The sequence below is a fragment of the Sus scrofa genome, chromosome 7 (assembly GCF_000003025.6).
Source record: "Sus scrofa isolate TJ Tabasco breed Duroc chromosome 7, Sscrofa11.1, whole genome shotgun sequence".
Taxonomy (NCBI): Eukaryota; Metazoa; Chordata; class Mammalia; order Artiodactyla; family Suidae; genus Sus; species Sus scrofa.
The window spans coordinates 12,205,597-12,220,382 of record NC_010449.5 but is presented as its reverse complement, the minus strand read 5'-3'; the positions used below and the strand labels follow the sequence as shown (position 1 = coordinate 12,220,382).

Below are 14,786 nucleotides of genomic sequence, written 5' to 3'. Positions count from 1 at the left end.
AAGATGGTTACCCTACCAGGTAACCAAACTTCTCTACTGAGGGCGACTTACAGCCGAAGGCTGCCTGGACTCTCACTTAGGATCCGGATGGTACGTGCTGGGTTCTTGCTATTTCTTTATGATCCCATAACGAGAGACCAGTGCTCACTTACCTCCTGCCCTGGACTTAATTATACACCTGACCTCATTCTTCCAAGGAGAAGACAGGAGGCCCCAGCTCCCCCCTCACTGATAAATGTTACATATGTGAACTTTTTTCCCTCTAACCCTCGAGACCTTTGAATGTGATGGGTTTCTGCCATGGTTAAAGACCTCCGGGCCTCATGGAACCTTCCACTCTTTTATATTAAAGAAAAAAAATGATAGAACCCTTTCAGACATTGAACATCACATACAATTAAATTCTGTATTTTTAGGTGATTTTCATTCACTGGGGGTTATAACTTAGGAAGCGTCTCTCAGACAATGCTTTTTAAATTTAATTTTCTACTTTCTGTATTCTTCATTGATTTAATAAGAGCCAAGAACAGCAATAACAAGGCTCAAGAGAAATACATTATATTCTATTCACCTGCTTTTACAAATTAAAAAAAGTCTGTCATTCTCACTTTTTTGCACCTCATTATAGCTCCCATCGTTTTCCACATTTAATGTATATCAGAAGGCACAGCCATCCTTCTCTTTTTGAAGCTTACATTGGGTCAGACCTTTTCATATGAACTTTTCAACTTGTTTTGTTGCCTAATATATGATCTCTTTTCTGGCCAACTTTTAAAATATTTGAACTTGAGAGAATCATGAAATTTTTTTTTCTTTTTTGGCTGTCTCCTTCGCATAGAAGTTCCCGGGCCAGGGATCAAATCTGAGCCAGAGAGGTGACCTCACCACAGCTACAGCAACACTAGATTCTTAACCCACGGTGTCTGGGCCAGGAATGGAACCGGTGTCTCCACAGAAGCAAGCCAGATCATTAACCCACTGCGCACAGCAGGAACTCCCTGAACTGTTTTTATAAACTTCCTGCCTCTTCAGATCTCTCCTCTGACAGATATTAAAATGGTAGCTACAAGTGAATTTCGAATTTCTCTCACAGCATCATCCGATTGATGAGCCCCAATTTTCAAGGTTATTCTGCTGATCGGACACACCTGGGTTTGAACCCTAGCATCGCCTGTTCCTGGGGAAGTTCCACATCCATTCTAATCCTGTTTTCCTTACACAAACATGCAAATAATATTAATGCCTATTTTATGAGGTTTAATGAGAGAATTAAGTAAGATAATGCATACATGGTCTTTATCATTGTGCCGGGAACATATCATTTAATAAACGGTAGCTGTAATAACGTTATCGTTAACATTACTGCATATAAAAAGGAACTCGGGGAGTTCTCGTCATGGCTCAGTGGTTAACGAATCCAACTGGGAACCATGAGGGCACGGGTTCGATCCCTGGCCTCGATCAGTGGGTTAAGGATCTGGCATTGCCTTGAGCTGTGTTCTAGGTTGCAGACACGGCTCCAATCTGCCGTTGCTGTGGCTGTGGTGTAGATTTGACCCCCTAGCCTGGGAACGTCCATATGCCACAGGAGCAGCCCTAAAAAGACAAAAAAATAAAATAAAATAAGAGGACTCAAGTGAAGTAATGAGTAATGTGAACATGTGTGTACCTGTTAAAAGGGCAAACATAGACTCTAACATACATTTCTCTCTTCCCTGGACTTGCGCTCCTGTGACCCAGGCTTCCGAGAAGGGTTTGCCATCCCTGGAGAGACTCTAGCACGAGACATTACCTCATGTTGAAATCCCAGAGCCTCTGTGAGAAGTGGAGAGTTTTAGGTTGTCTCTGGTCTTTTTCTAAGATGAAATTTCGCTGGAGGGAGAAGAGACGGTGGAAGCATGAGACGCCTGTGAGCTGGGAGAGGATTGGATGCTGCGAGCAGGGGGAGCGCCATTTGGAGCCTTAAATAGAGAAGCTGCAAAGACTTGGGTCACGTGCCTCACATTCTCGCTTTGGCCAAACGTCTGGTCTCTGTTTTCTCTCACCTCTTTCTTCCCCATTAGTCAAATGCTGTCTCCTTCAAATCCATAACATTTCATCTTCCCTCGTTGCCCTGGCAACAGCTCCTCTTTTCCAGCCAGGAGGGTTTTATTGATCTCTCTGCCTTCTTTCAACCTCTTTTTAAAAATACAAACAACATCAAATGAAAATCCTGCCTCCTAAGGAGTATTCCTTGACAAACTCAAACATTTACCAATATGCTCATTGACTTTCTCTTAGTAATGAAATAAACTTCTCCTTTTTGATTGTTTTTGTGCACTGTTTTTCCGTTTCTAACCAAATTCCAGACTACCTCTATTTTTTGTGTGGCACCTAATATATTTGATTGAATGTATTCTTTTAGTACACTTATAACAATGTTAAAATTAATTGGGGGCATCACCCCATCCCTGACAGCTTCGTGTACAGAAACTTAATACATAAACACAGCCCTGCCATATAATAGAAAGAATTCCATGTTTCAGGTGGTGAGGTACCTACCCATTATAAGTAATATTTCATATAATAAATTCTGGTACTGTTAGGCCTGATTTAAGGCCCAACATAAAATAACCTGAGCACTGAGAAATCTTAGGATAATTCTGTTTCACATCTGAAAGCATTTTCAGAGATGGCCGAAGCCTTAGATTCTTGGCAGAAAATTCATTTAATTAAGAAAGGAAATTGGGGCGTTCCCATCAGCGCAGCGGAAACGAATCCAACTAGGAACCATGAGGATGAGGGTTTGATCCCTGGCCTCCCTTGGTGGGTTGAGGATCCGGCGTTGCTGTGGCTGTGGCGTGGGCTGGTGGCTACAACTGCAGGTGTGGCCCTGCAAAGACAAAAAGGCCAAAAAAAAAAAAGAAAGAAAAAAGGAAGGAAATTGGGAATTCCCATTGTTGGCACAGTGGAAATGAGTTCGACTAGTATCCATGAGGATGTGGGTTTGATATCTGGCCTCGCTCAGTGGGTCAGGGATCTGGCATTGCTCTGAACTGTGGTGTAGATCACAGATAGGGCTCAGATCTCACATTGCTGTGGCTGTGGCGTAGGCCAGCAGCTGCAGCTCTGATTCAACCCCTACCTGGGAACTTCCATAAGCTGCACGTGTGGCCCTAAAAGGCCAAAAATAAATAAATAAATAAACAAAAGAGAGAGAGAGGACATTATCACTATAGCCAAAGCTACTCCCATTTTTATTTTTATTTTATTTTTTATTTTTTATTTTTTTTGTCTTTTCTGGGGCCACTCCTGCGCGGCATATGGAGGTTCCCAGGCTAGGGGTTGAATCGGAGCTGTAGCCACCCGCCTACACCAGAGCCACAGCAACTCGGGATCTGAGCCGTGTCTGCAACCTACACCACAGCTCACGGCAACGCCAGATCGTTAACCCCTGAGCAAGGGCAGGGATCGAACCCGCAACCTCATGGTTCCTAGTCGGTTTCGGTAACCACTCTGCCACAACGGGAACTCCTCATTTTTAAAAGGAAATAGATCCCTTATGGTTTATTGGGTTAAGGATCCAGTATTGTCACTGCAGTGGCTTGGGTTGCTGCTGTGGTGCAGATTCAGTCCCTGGCGCTGGAACTTCCATATGCTGCAGGTGCCCCCAAAATAAATAAATACGTTTATAAGAAATAGAAAATTCCTCTCAAATATGACAGGTTGATAAAAATTGATGTGCACACGTCTCCATTTCCATTATTAGTGTTGCTGAGTACACCTGCACAAAAAACCACAGGGCTCTGTCGTAGATCAAAGGTGTGGACTGAGGTCCCTCTCATGGAGACGTGGTCAACTTGTTCTCCTCAGCGCTTCCGTAGCTGGTCGAGGGGTGAAGGAAGTGCTCCCTTCATGTTCTGACCCCTCATGGGCATCCGTGCCCCACCTCTGTTCTGGAGATTCAGCCATGCCCAGGGTGGGACTCCCTGTGGGCGGCGAGTCAGTGTGGGTCCACACACAAGGAGGCTGGTCCTTCTGAGTCCCTTCCTTGCTGGGTCCTGACCCGCAAGCTGGGAAGTTCCAGCTCCTCTTTGCTGCTCCTAGCTCCACCCATCCTGCTCCTTTGTTCTCATTTGAGTGACTCACCACTTCAGCTCTTCCTTCCCCTTCCAGGGGGCTTATGTTTCCTGGGTTCAGGAAGAGGAAAGCTGGCTTCCTAGCTAGCATCCTAGTCTGTGTCTCCTCCTTAGCTCAGCTGGTTCCTTGAATCTTGGTTTCTGCTGAGGAACGGGCAAGGAGCTGGTACCCTGGGGCTGATGAAGGAAATACACACTAAGACAAGCATGGTACTTATAATCTGCCAGGTGATTTTTTTTAAATCTTTTTAGGGCTGCACCCTGGCATATGGAGGTTCCCAGACTAGGGGATGAATCGGAGCTGTAGCCGCCGGCCTACACCACAGCTCATGGCAACACCAGATCCTTAACCCTTGAGGCCAGGGATCAAACCTGCGTCCTCATGGACGCTAGTCAGATTTGTTTCCCCTGCACCACCATGGGAACTCCTGCCAAATGATATTTTGAAATTAGATTATTGTAGAGCTGAAAAAGGTAACCAATTATTAGTCCAGTTCTTTCATTTATTAATGAAGAAACTGAGGCCCAGAGATGCTAAAGGGTTTGCTTAAAGTCACCTAGCTGGTGGCAGAGGCAATGCCATGGTCCATATCTCCATGCCTTCAGGCCAGCATTATTTCCAGAGGAGTCTGTGCCCCTTATGTAAAAAGTCAATAACTGTATTAGAAGTTTCTAATCAACCATAGATCATTTATACTGGTTTTAAGGATATTAGTGAAAATGGTACCATCTTGTTACTGTACCAGAAGTACTTGAATGCTGCAGATTAAACTCCACGTTCCTGAAAGAATTCAGAAAGGAATATTTCTTGGTCATTCCACATGGTTATTTGTCATCAATAACAAATAAGTAGCCAAGTGGAGACTCTCCCTCTAGGTGGACATGTAACAAGGCAATAAACATTAACCAACCAAATTATGTCCCTCCTGGCTGAAAAAAAAAACCTGCTAACCAGAACTCAGTTTTTCTGAGCAGACTGGCAAAGAAATGGTGAGGATACTTGGTGTACAGTGAAAGTGTCTTATTTTCTAGCCTCTCAGTATTTATTTATTTCTTCCTGGTCTTGGATGCTGGAGGCTCTTTTAATTAACTTAAATCTTCATGTGTCACATCCTGTCTGAACCTCAGGGTGTCTGGAAGAAACTGAAAATAGGATTCAAAAAGTCAGGCTTCCAGTAGTCTTGTATCTTTGCAACTTGGGCTCCCTTTGCCCTGGAAGGACATTGACGGTCAGTGTACCGCATGAACCACTAGAGGGCACTTTGACACTTGCTTTCGAGTCTACAGTATTCAGCCTCCCGAACGGCAAGCATCTGCATCTGTTGTGTTTACACATTAGTTCCATTTCGCAGTAGCGCTAAAGAAATGCTCTTCTTGCACAACAATCACAGTCTACGATTCTTAACAAATACTGGTTGATTACGGGAATAGTGGCAAGGGATTCTAGTTAATCAAGAGGAAATTGATAGAGGTGTTTCACTCCAGAGGTGGGCAGAAGTCTAAAGGCATGGATTAGAAGAAAATAACTCTATGCTTTGGTTGTCTGCCTTAGTAGGGAAGCACGTGGAATAATAGCGTGATTCATCAGACAAATAGGGCAGACATAAAGTGTAAGCCCCATCTCACACGGGTGTGTGGCTGGCAGTCATCAGGTAAATTCAGATCCTGCGAAAGAGGAAGGGCAGACAAACATTGGGATGACCCATATACATACAAATACATATGCATACACATATATGTGTTTATTATGTATCTGTATGTATGTTTTGAACATATATATTCAAAAAACTTGGGTTAACTAGGTCTATTGATTACTATAGAGGGGAAAAGAAGGGCAGCTATGTTCCCCTCCGCATCATATTCTCGAGATCCTTGCATTGAAAACATCTGAGGCTGGGACTAAGCAACCATCAGAAGTAGAGGTGATTCCTTCCTTTAGACAGAAATGACTAATATTTGAAAGGACAGCGAGTGGGGAGCTGTCACCATACACACACTTACTGAGAAACTCGAATAAACTCTCAACACAACCAAAGCAAAGAACTAGAAGGTAGAAATTTGAAGAATGACCACAGAGTACCTGCAAAAAAGAGATATACCTCCTCCTGGTGGCCTGTGACCTTGAACAAGACAGTTTCACCACTCTGACTGTATGTCTCAATGCATTCTCTCCAGTCCTTCCCATTTCCAGAACACAGACCTCATCCTTGACCTCTTTGGCTCCAGGAACAATCTGTTCACTGAGAGTTTCAACTTGCATTCTCCACAACAAAAAATTCATGTGTCATCTGTGACCCGGGGCATCATGGCTAATTTTCAAGTTATCTCCTCTCAATTCAACTGATCTCTAGCCTCATTCCCATAGACTGCTTCAGTTGCAGTGGTCTCCCCATCTCCAACCTTGTCCATACTGGGTTATAGGCGAGAATTTTGAATGTCAGGAACATGCGCTTTTTATATATTCTCTTGTAAACCTAGAAGAAGGTTTTGCATAAAATTGGTATTTTATATGGCACAGATGAACCTATCTCCAGGGCAGAAACAGACTCAGAGACATGGAAAACAGGCTTGTTGTTGCCACGGGGGAGGGAGTGGGAAAGCCTGAGAGTTTAGGATTAGTAGATGCAAGCTATTACATTTAGAATGGACAAGCAATGAGGTCCTCCTGTGTAGCACAGGGAACTATATCCAATCACTTGTACTTGAACATGATAATAAGAGAAAAAGATAATATGAGAAAAAGAATGTATATGTGAATGTATATATGAAACAGGGTCATTTTGCTGTATAGCAGAAATTGATAGAACATTGTAAATCAACCACGATAAAAATTTTTAAAAATCATAGTTTAGATATGAAGTAGAACTTAATGGACATCTGGTCTACCCTTCTATTCAACAGTTAATGTTGAATGCTCAATGACTATCAGGATCCTATCAACCTTTCAAATCCCTTTTGAGATGTTTAAAATAAAACCTAGTAATTTTTAGTACAACATTTGTGTATAGGTTTTTGCATGAATATACATTTTCATGTCTCTAGGGTAAATATCCAGGAGGCAACTGCTGAGTCATGTGATATACTTGTGTTTAGCTTTTTAAAGACGCTGCCAAACTGTTTTCCACAGTACTGATTTACATTCCCACCAGCAATGTAGGAGTGATCTAGTTTCTCTGCATCCTTGGCAGCATTTCCTCCAGTCACTATCTTTTATTTTAGTTATTCTGATGGATGTGTAGTGATCTCACTGTGGTTTTAGTTTGCATTTCCCTAATGGTTAATGATGTTGAACATATATTCATGTGCTTGTTTGCCTTTTTGGTGAAATGTCTGTCCATGTATTTTCAGTTATTCTTCTAATCGGGTTGATTATTTCTTTAACCACTGAAGTTGTTGTTGTGTTCTTTATATATTTTCAGGATAAGTTCTTGGTGCAATATGTGGTTTGCAAATATTTTCTCCCAGTCCCTAGCTTGTCTTCTCAGCCTCTTAACAAGGTCTTTCACTGACAAAAGTTTTTAATTTTGATGAGGTCCAACTTATCCATTTTTTCTTTTTTATGAATCACAATTTTGGTGTCAGGTCTAAGAACACACTGCCTCGCCTTAGATCCTGAAGATTTTCTTTAATGTTATTTATCTAAAAGTTCTGTAGTTTGACGTTCTTCCATTTAAATCCATGATCCATTTTGAGTTAATTTCTGTATAAGATGTGAGACTTGGGTCACGGTTCAATTTGTCTGTCTATGAATGTCCAATTGCTCCCAACACCATTTGTTGAAAAGGTTATATTTCTTCCATTGAATTGCTATTGCAACCTTTGTCAAAATCTCTTGGACATATTTGTGTGGGTCTATTTCTGGGTTCTATCTTCTATATCAGTGAGCTATATGTCTATCTTTCACCAATACCATTCTTTTCTTTTTAGATAGACCATATTTATTATAAATTTCTATCCTGCACTATTTGTATTCTTGTCTCTTTTCTTCCTCCAGCTTTATAGAGTTATACTTGACATATAACACTGTGTAAATTTAAGGTGACCCACAGAGAGATTTCATGTATTTATATATTGTGAAAAGATTGTCACAATAAGGTTAACTAAACATCCACCACCTCACATAGTTATCTTTTCTTGTGTGTGTGATGAGAACTTCTAAGATTTACTCTTAGCAACTTTGAAGTAACAATACTGTATCATTAACTATTGTCACCCCAGTACCAAATAGTCTTGATTATTGTAGCTATATAATGGCTTGAAATCAGTTATTGGTTTTTCCTACTTTATTCTTCTTCTTCAGAATAGTTTTTAGGAACTCCCATCATGGCTCAGTGGGTTAAGAACCCAACTACTATCCACGAAGATGAGGGTTCAATCCCTGGTTAAGGATCCAGTGTTGCTGTGAGCTGTGGCATAGGTGCAGATGTGGCTCGGATCCCAAGCTGCTGTGGCTGTGGCATAGGCTGTTAGCTATAGCTCCAAGGCTCCGATTTGACCCCTAGCCTAGGAACTGCTCAGGTGCAGCCCTAAAAAGACCAAAAAAAATTTTTTTAGTTATTCATATAAATTTTAGAATAATCTTACCTATATAAAGATTCTTGCTTGTATTTTAACAGGAATTGTGTTAACTCTGTATATAAATTTGGGAGAACTAACATTGCTACTATATTGACTCTTCCAATCCATGAAGATGGTATGCCTCTCCAATATTTAGATATTTATTTATTTGTTTAACAGCATCTTGTCATTTTCAGCATGCAAATCCTATACTTGCTTTGTTAGATTTACTTCTAAGAATTTCATGTTTTTGAGTGATTATAAACTATATTGTATTTTTAATTTTGTATTATTAATTCAGCACTATGTTGAATACAAGTAATAAGAGAAGAGGTTTGTCCCTTGGTCTCTATCTTAGGGACAAATCCATGTTTCAACATTAGGTATGGTGTTAGCTTTTTATTGCTTTTTGTACTTTTTGTCTTTACGTTTATTATCAGGGTTATACTTTATTCATAGAATGAATTCAGAAGTGATTTTTCCTCTTCTATTTCCTGAAAGAGATTGTATAGAATTAGTCCTTTGGTCCTGAGGTCCCTTGCCAGTCTCCCTTCTTTTCTTTCAGAGTTTTCTTATGTGTGTCTTAAATATAATGTCCGGGGTTTCATTATATTCAGCAGAGCAGATAGTGAAAAATACTCCATCTTCCCAGAAGAGGAATTCAATTTTCCCAAACTTTACATGAGGAAGTTGGCTTATAATGTTCTCCCAAGATCTTTTAAGCTCAAAAAATGTTATTCCATGATCTATTAAATCCTCATTTCCCTTTTTGGTGTTTGCTGGGGGATTGTAATCACTACGCCAGACACACGATTTTTATTTCCAACTTTACAATGTATCTACTTGCCCTGCATGTTTGGCTGGGGAAAAACAAAGAAAGTTCCCCAGATGGTATTGCTATTCCCTTCAATAAAAAGGCCAACCTGTTGTACCATTTAAGAGGAGGTGATTGCTCTAGGGGGCACCCATTTTAGAATGTGGAAGGTCCAGGATTCCCTAAATGAGGTGGAGAGTCAAAGTGTTGAGAATCTCTAATGCAGCATTAAATGTCCTTTACCCAGAAGCATGGGGTTTATCCACTAAGGACACTTCTCATGACATGAAAATGCAAATTCAAACACTGCCGGTAAAGACTGACATCAGCGTATGTTTTCAGAATTCTTCATCATTCCATTTCTAAGATGGCTCAGTCTTTAAAACTGGCTCCATTGACATGCACAGCCGTGTTGAAACTTGTTCAAATGTTAATGCAAGCAATTGCTGCTGATTTCCTGTTTACCCTAATACAAAAATGTGAAACTTTATTCATTCAGCCAGCATTTGTTCTCCTCCCAGACAGATCTCCCTCCTGGCTCACTCATCCCCTCCCTTCTTCTTTCTTTGCCCAGACTCACTCCCACAGAAAGGCCCTGCAGTCAGTTCCTGTCTCCCATGCATCCACCATCTTCATTCGATCACTGACCAGTGTGGGCTTAAAAAAATATTAAAACAGATGTCATAAAACTTTACATTGATTATCTAACATTAACATTTAATCTACACAGAATAATTATTTTGTACTTCAATCTGTTTCCTCATTGTATTTTTTATAGGGATGATTTCTTTTCAAGAGAGTAATCTAATTTAAAAAATTGATATATAATTCATATACTATAAAAGTCACCATTTTAAAACATACAATTTGATGGTTTTTAGGATATTCACAGGTTGTGTGAGGTCCATGAAGATACTGAGGGAGTTGATGAATGAAGGATGTGCAGAGTGGAGTTTGAGGTGGTGGGCAGCCATAAGATGTCCTAAAGAATACAGAAATGAAGGAGCGTGTGTAGAGGTGGTAAGTCATGGGAGGGTGTGATCAGCTCCATGCCAAGATGGAAATGCAAAAGAGCAGAAGAGCCCAGCAGGTGGAAGAAGAGAGAATCAATCAAGGAGTCCTTAGGCTGACAGAGTTAAAATTCAATGGGGGAGCAAAGTGTGTTCATGCACAAAGCAACAGGGGACCCCGTGCTAGTGAATCTCAGGGTCAAGGTAGAGCCTAGCAGTCCTCAGCTGGTGAAGTTTGCTCCAGGCCTACTCACTGCTGTCGCGGTCATGGCCTCTTCTCCTCAGAGCCACTGGTCTTACTGTCCTTCTATCCTAAATACCATCCCAGGAATGCTACCATCTTTCACTACCCCCCACACGTCTTCTATGAAACAGTTCCTGTAGTGAGTCCTCTCTTCTCATTGCATTTCTAAGGAAATCTCACCATACAGGAGTCATCGTATATTTGTGAGACTTATCACCAGCTGCCAGATAATCTTGATCTTGCAGTCTAATTAATAACCCCGCTTCCCCTGTAACTGTCAGCAGCCTGCATTATCAATATTTCTTTCCAAGTGATCATTTAAAGGCTCTTCGCCAGGTATTCTCATCTGGTAGGGCTGCTAAGACCAAACACCACAGACTGAGTGGCTTAAACAACAGATACCTATTTTCTCACAATTCTGGAGGCTGAATGTCCCAGATCAAGGTGCCGACAGGGTTGATTTTTGCTGAGGTCTCTCCTCCAGTCTTGCAGATGGCCACCTTCTTGCTGTGTTCTCACATGGCCGTTAAATCCATAACAGCAAGGGAAGGACTAGGGATTCCTGCCACAGAAAAAAAAAAAAGACCTAGAAAATAATACCTGAATTCCTCTATATTTCCATGAACTTACTGAAGGTAAAAAATTCTCAGTGGGCTAATAATTATAATAATAATAACAATAATTACATGTGTGCACAAGCATACACAGAGAATACAGAATAGGACCGTCTTCAAACATTTTTACTCATGCACCATAATAATAACATTGACATACTACTCAATTCCTTGCATTTTTTTTAGACTGTCATCTAAAAGGTTTTATCATAAGTTTAAGTTGTTGCAAAAGATTAAATGTCTGGTCTGATATATTGCGAATATTGAAATTTTGAAGTAAAACTGCAAACATTACTTATTTCATCACCATTTAATATATACAAATTCTTTTTGTAATGAACATAAATTATAAATTACTCCTTTTTTCTCTTTGAAATTATCATCTCGATTTCACTTCCCCATAGAACTATATCCTATTGTAATAACACATTTTATACTTTAGAGTCATTTACTGATCACTCTATTATATTTTTCTTCAATAAAAAATGAAATTCATTTTTAAAAGAATTCCTGTGACTAAAGGTTAAAGTGTTAAACATTAATATGGATTGAGTTATTATTATTATTATTATTGTCTTTTTGTCTTTTCTACAGCCGCACCTGCAGCATATGGAGGTTCTCAGGCTAGGGGTCTAATCGGAACTATAGCCACCGGCCTATGCCAGAGCCACAGCAACATGGGATCTGAGCTGCATCTGTGACCTACACCACAGTTCATGGCAATGCTGGATCCTTAACCCACTGAGCAAGGCCAGGGATTGAACCTGCAACCTCATGGTTCCTAGTTGGATTCATTAACCACTGAGCCACAAGGGGAACTCCTGGATTGAGTTATTATTAATTTATAGTCCTTAGACAATTGATCAAAACAACCTAAATATCTTATATACTTTGAAAAGGATAATTAGGAGTTCCCGTCGTGGTGCAGTGGTTAACGAATCCGACAAGGAACCATGAGGTTGCGGGTTCGATCCCTGCCCTTGCTCAGTGGGTTAACGATCCGGCGTTGCCGTGAGCTGTGGTGTAGGTTGCAGACGCGGCTCAGATCCTGCGTTGCTGTGGCTCTGGCGTAGGCCGGTGGCTACAGCTCCGATTTAACCCCTAGCCTGGGAACCTCCATATGCCGTGGGAGCGGCCCAAGAAATAGCAACAACAAAAGACAAAAAGACAAAAAAAAAAAAAAAAAAAAAAAAAAAGAAGAAAAGAAAAGATAATTACATGTAATGAGTACAATTTTATGGGGAATTCATCTATTAATGAGATGTGTATTTCTTCCATTTAGTTCACATATCTTTTTCTTTCCCTTCTTTGGCTGCATTTGCGGCATATAGAAGCCCTCAGGCCAGGGATCGAATCCAAGTCACATCTGTGACCTATGTCACAGATGGAACAGCTGCAGTAACATGGGATCCTTAACCCGATGCACGGGGCCAGGGATTGAACCGGTAACACCCCGGAGACAAGCTGGGTTATTAACCCACAGTAGTATAGCAGGAAATCCTAGCTCATATACCTATGAATGAACATTTCTTTTGGAGCTCTCAGACACAGTTAAACATTAATTTATTTCTATTCTTTTATAATTAAGTGTAAACACTGAAAAACTAGCTCATATTAAATAGTGGGATTAGAACTGATATACTTATGTTAAAGCAAATTACTCATTTCCTTGATCCCAGAATTATATAAGAATCACAAGGGATTCCTCCTCCTCTTCCTCCTTCTCTCTCTCTCTGTTGCCCCTCCGCCCCATATGCCAGGTTCTCTCCAAAGCATATTACATGAATTATTTAACATGGTCCCTTAGCAACCCTATGAAGTATGGCCTTTTATTATTCCCATTTTACAAGTGAAGAAATTGAGAAGGAGAGTGAATCTCAAAGTCACAGGTTTAATAGGTGGTAGATGGTGAATTCAAAGCCAGGCATTCTGACCCCAGAGCCTACACTCCTAGCCAAGACCTATCACAGAAGACGGCATGAGAAAGTCCAATTGTTTCCCAGTGCTTGGAGCACATATTTGTTGGCCATTTCTCTAATGAGAGCGAAGACCCCAGAAATAGAAAAGCTTCATAAACATTCAAAATTTCATTCCACTTATCTTCAGTCTCCTGGAGATTTGCTACCCAGCAGCTCCTGAACAAAAGACCCCAGTTGCAAGGCCCGTGATTTTTAGAAAGCTGGTTGGAGAAATTGCCATGATGTGAGATCCTTTTGCAGTATTTTCAAGGATTGTCAGGCAATGGTTCTCACCCTTTCAGTCCCAGAAAAGTACAGACTGTCTCTGACTCTCCATCCTGGACCAGCCTCCCTTGCCCTATATCCAGAGCTTCAAATGCCCGAAGAGTTGGCCCGGCTCAGCCTCATCACCTTCTGCAGGGGTCTCCAGTCTTTGATTTCTGTGCCAGGGCACCGCTGAATGGTTGTTTGGTTAAGTCAACCTTGTGCTAGGACCTTGAGATGCTGGGTGGGTGTCGGCAGCATGTGTCTGTTTATTTTCATTAGACTCTGGTAGTTACATGACAGACACTGTTGATGTACTGGGGCCGCCCTTGCCTGCTGTTCAAGAAAATGGGGATTGGAGCTGTTGGCAGAGGTCCTGCGGGCATTAGAGAGGGAGGGGGTGAAGGGTGGTGGAGTCATGTTTGGAAGTGAGGGGAGCCAGTGGGAAAGCTTGCTTCTTGACTGTGCCCAAGTGGCCAATGAAATGATCCCAATTGTGTAACTGGCCGTCCAGGCCTGGCGTCTGGCTAGCAACAGCCCTGTACATCTGGCTACACTGCGCCCTGTCTCTGTGGCAGCTGATTTCAGGCTTCACGGCTATTACCCAGAGTCAGGAGTAATGTCTTTCATTCTGAGACGTCTAAACCCCCAACCACAGGCATGTTTTCCTCCAGGGCAGAGGGCAAATGCAATTACATCTGTGACCAATTTACACAGCTGGGAGCTCAGCCTCCTGACAGAAACATTTATTTGAGCTTCAAGTCTCCAGGGAGCTGGGGGACCAGACAGGAAGTGAGGTCCAGCAAGCCTTTGTTGCCCATGCTTGCTAGGCTGAGCCTTGAAAACAAAACACAACAGAGGATGTCAACAGTGGCTTTTATAAGCTAAAAATGAAACTGCTCTCTAGACCAACCAGGAGGGCTTTCAAGGCATAAAGAGGAATAAGAAGATTCAGATAAGACATGGCTGCCATGGACCCTGTACCCACATAGCATGTACAAGGCACGCAGGAGAGGTGGAAGGAGGTCCCTCCTGACTGTGGCGTCCCCAGCAAGTCACCTCCCTCAGGAATGCTAGGATATGAGAGAAGTGCCCATGGGCTTTTGAAGGATCTGAGACATTGTTTGGGACTGGGAAAAATAAAATATATATATATATATAAAATATATATTTTCCCAAAAATTAAAAAAAAGAAATTGCCAAAGTG

At 41.5% G+C, this 14,786-nt stretch overlaps 1 long non-coding RNA gene across 1 annotated transcript in view; it reads right to left on the bottom strand.

Annotated features, from left to right (window-relative positions):
- Nucleotides 1,571-14,786, bottom strand: part of LOC106504328 — a 32,921-nt gene continuing 19,705 nt past the window's right edge. Inside the window, exons 2-4 of the long non-coding RNA XR_002346328.1 lie at nucleotides 11,146-11,305; nucleotides 4,129-4,295; nucleotides 1,571-2,177 (exon numbers count right to left, since the gene is read on the bottom strand). This is a non-coding gene — a long non-coding RNA (uncharacterized LOC106504328). The remainder of the gene's footprint in view (nucleotides 2,178-4,128; nucleotides 4,296-11,145; nucleotides 11,306-14,786) is intronic.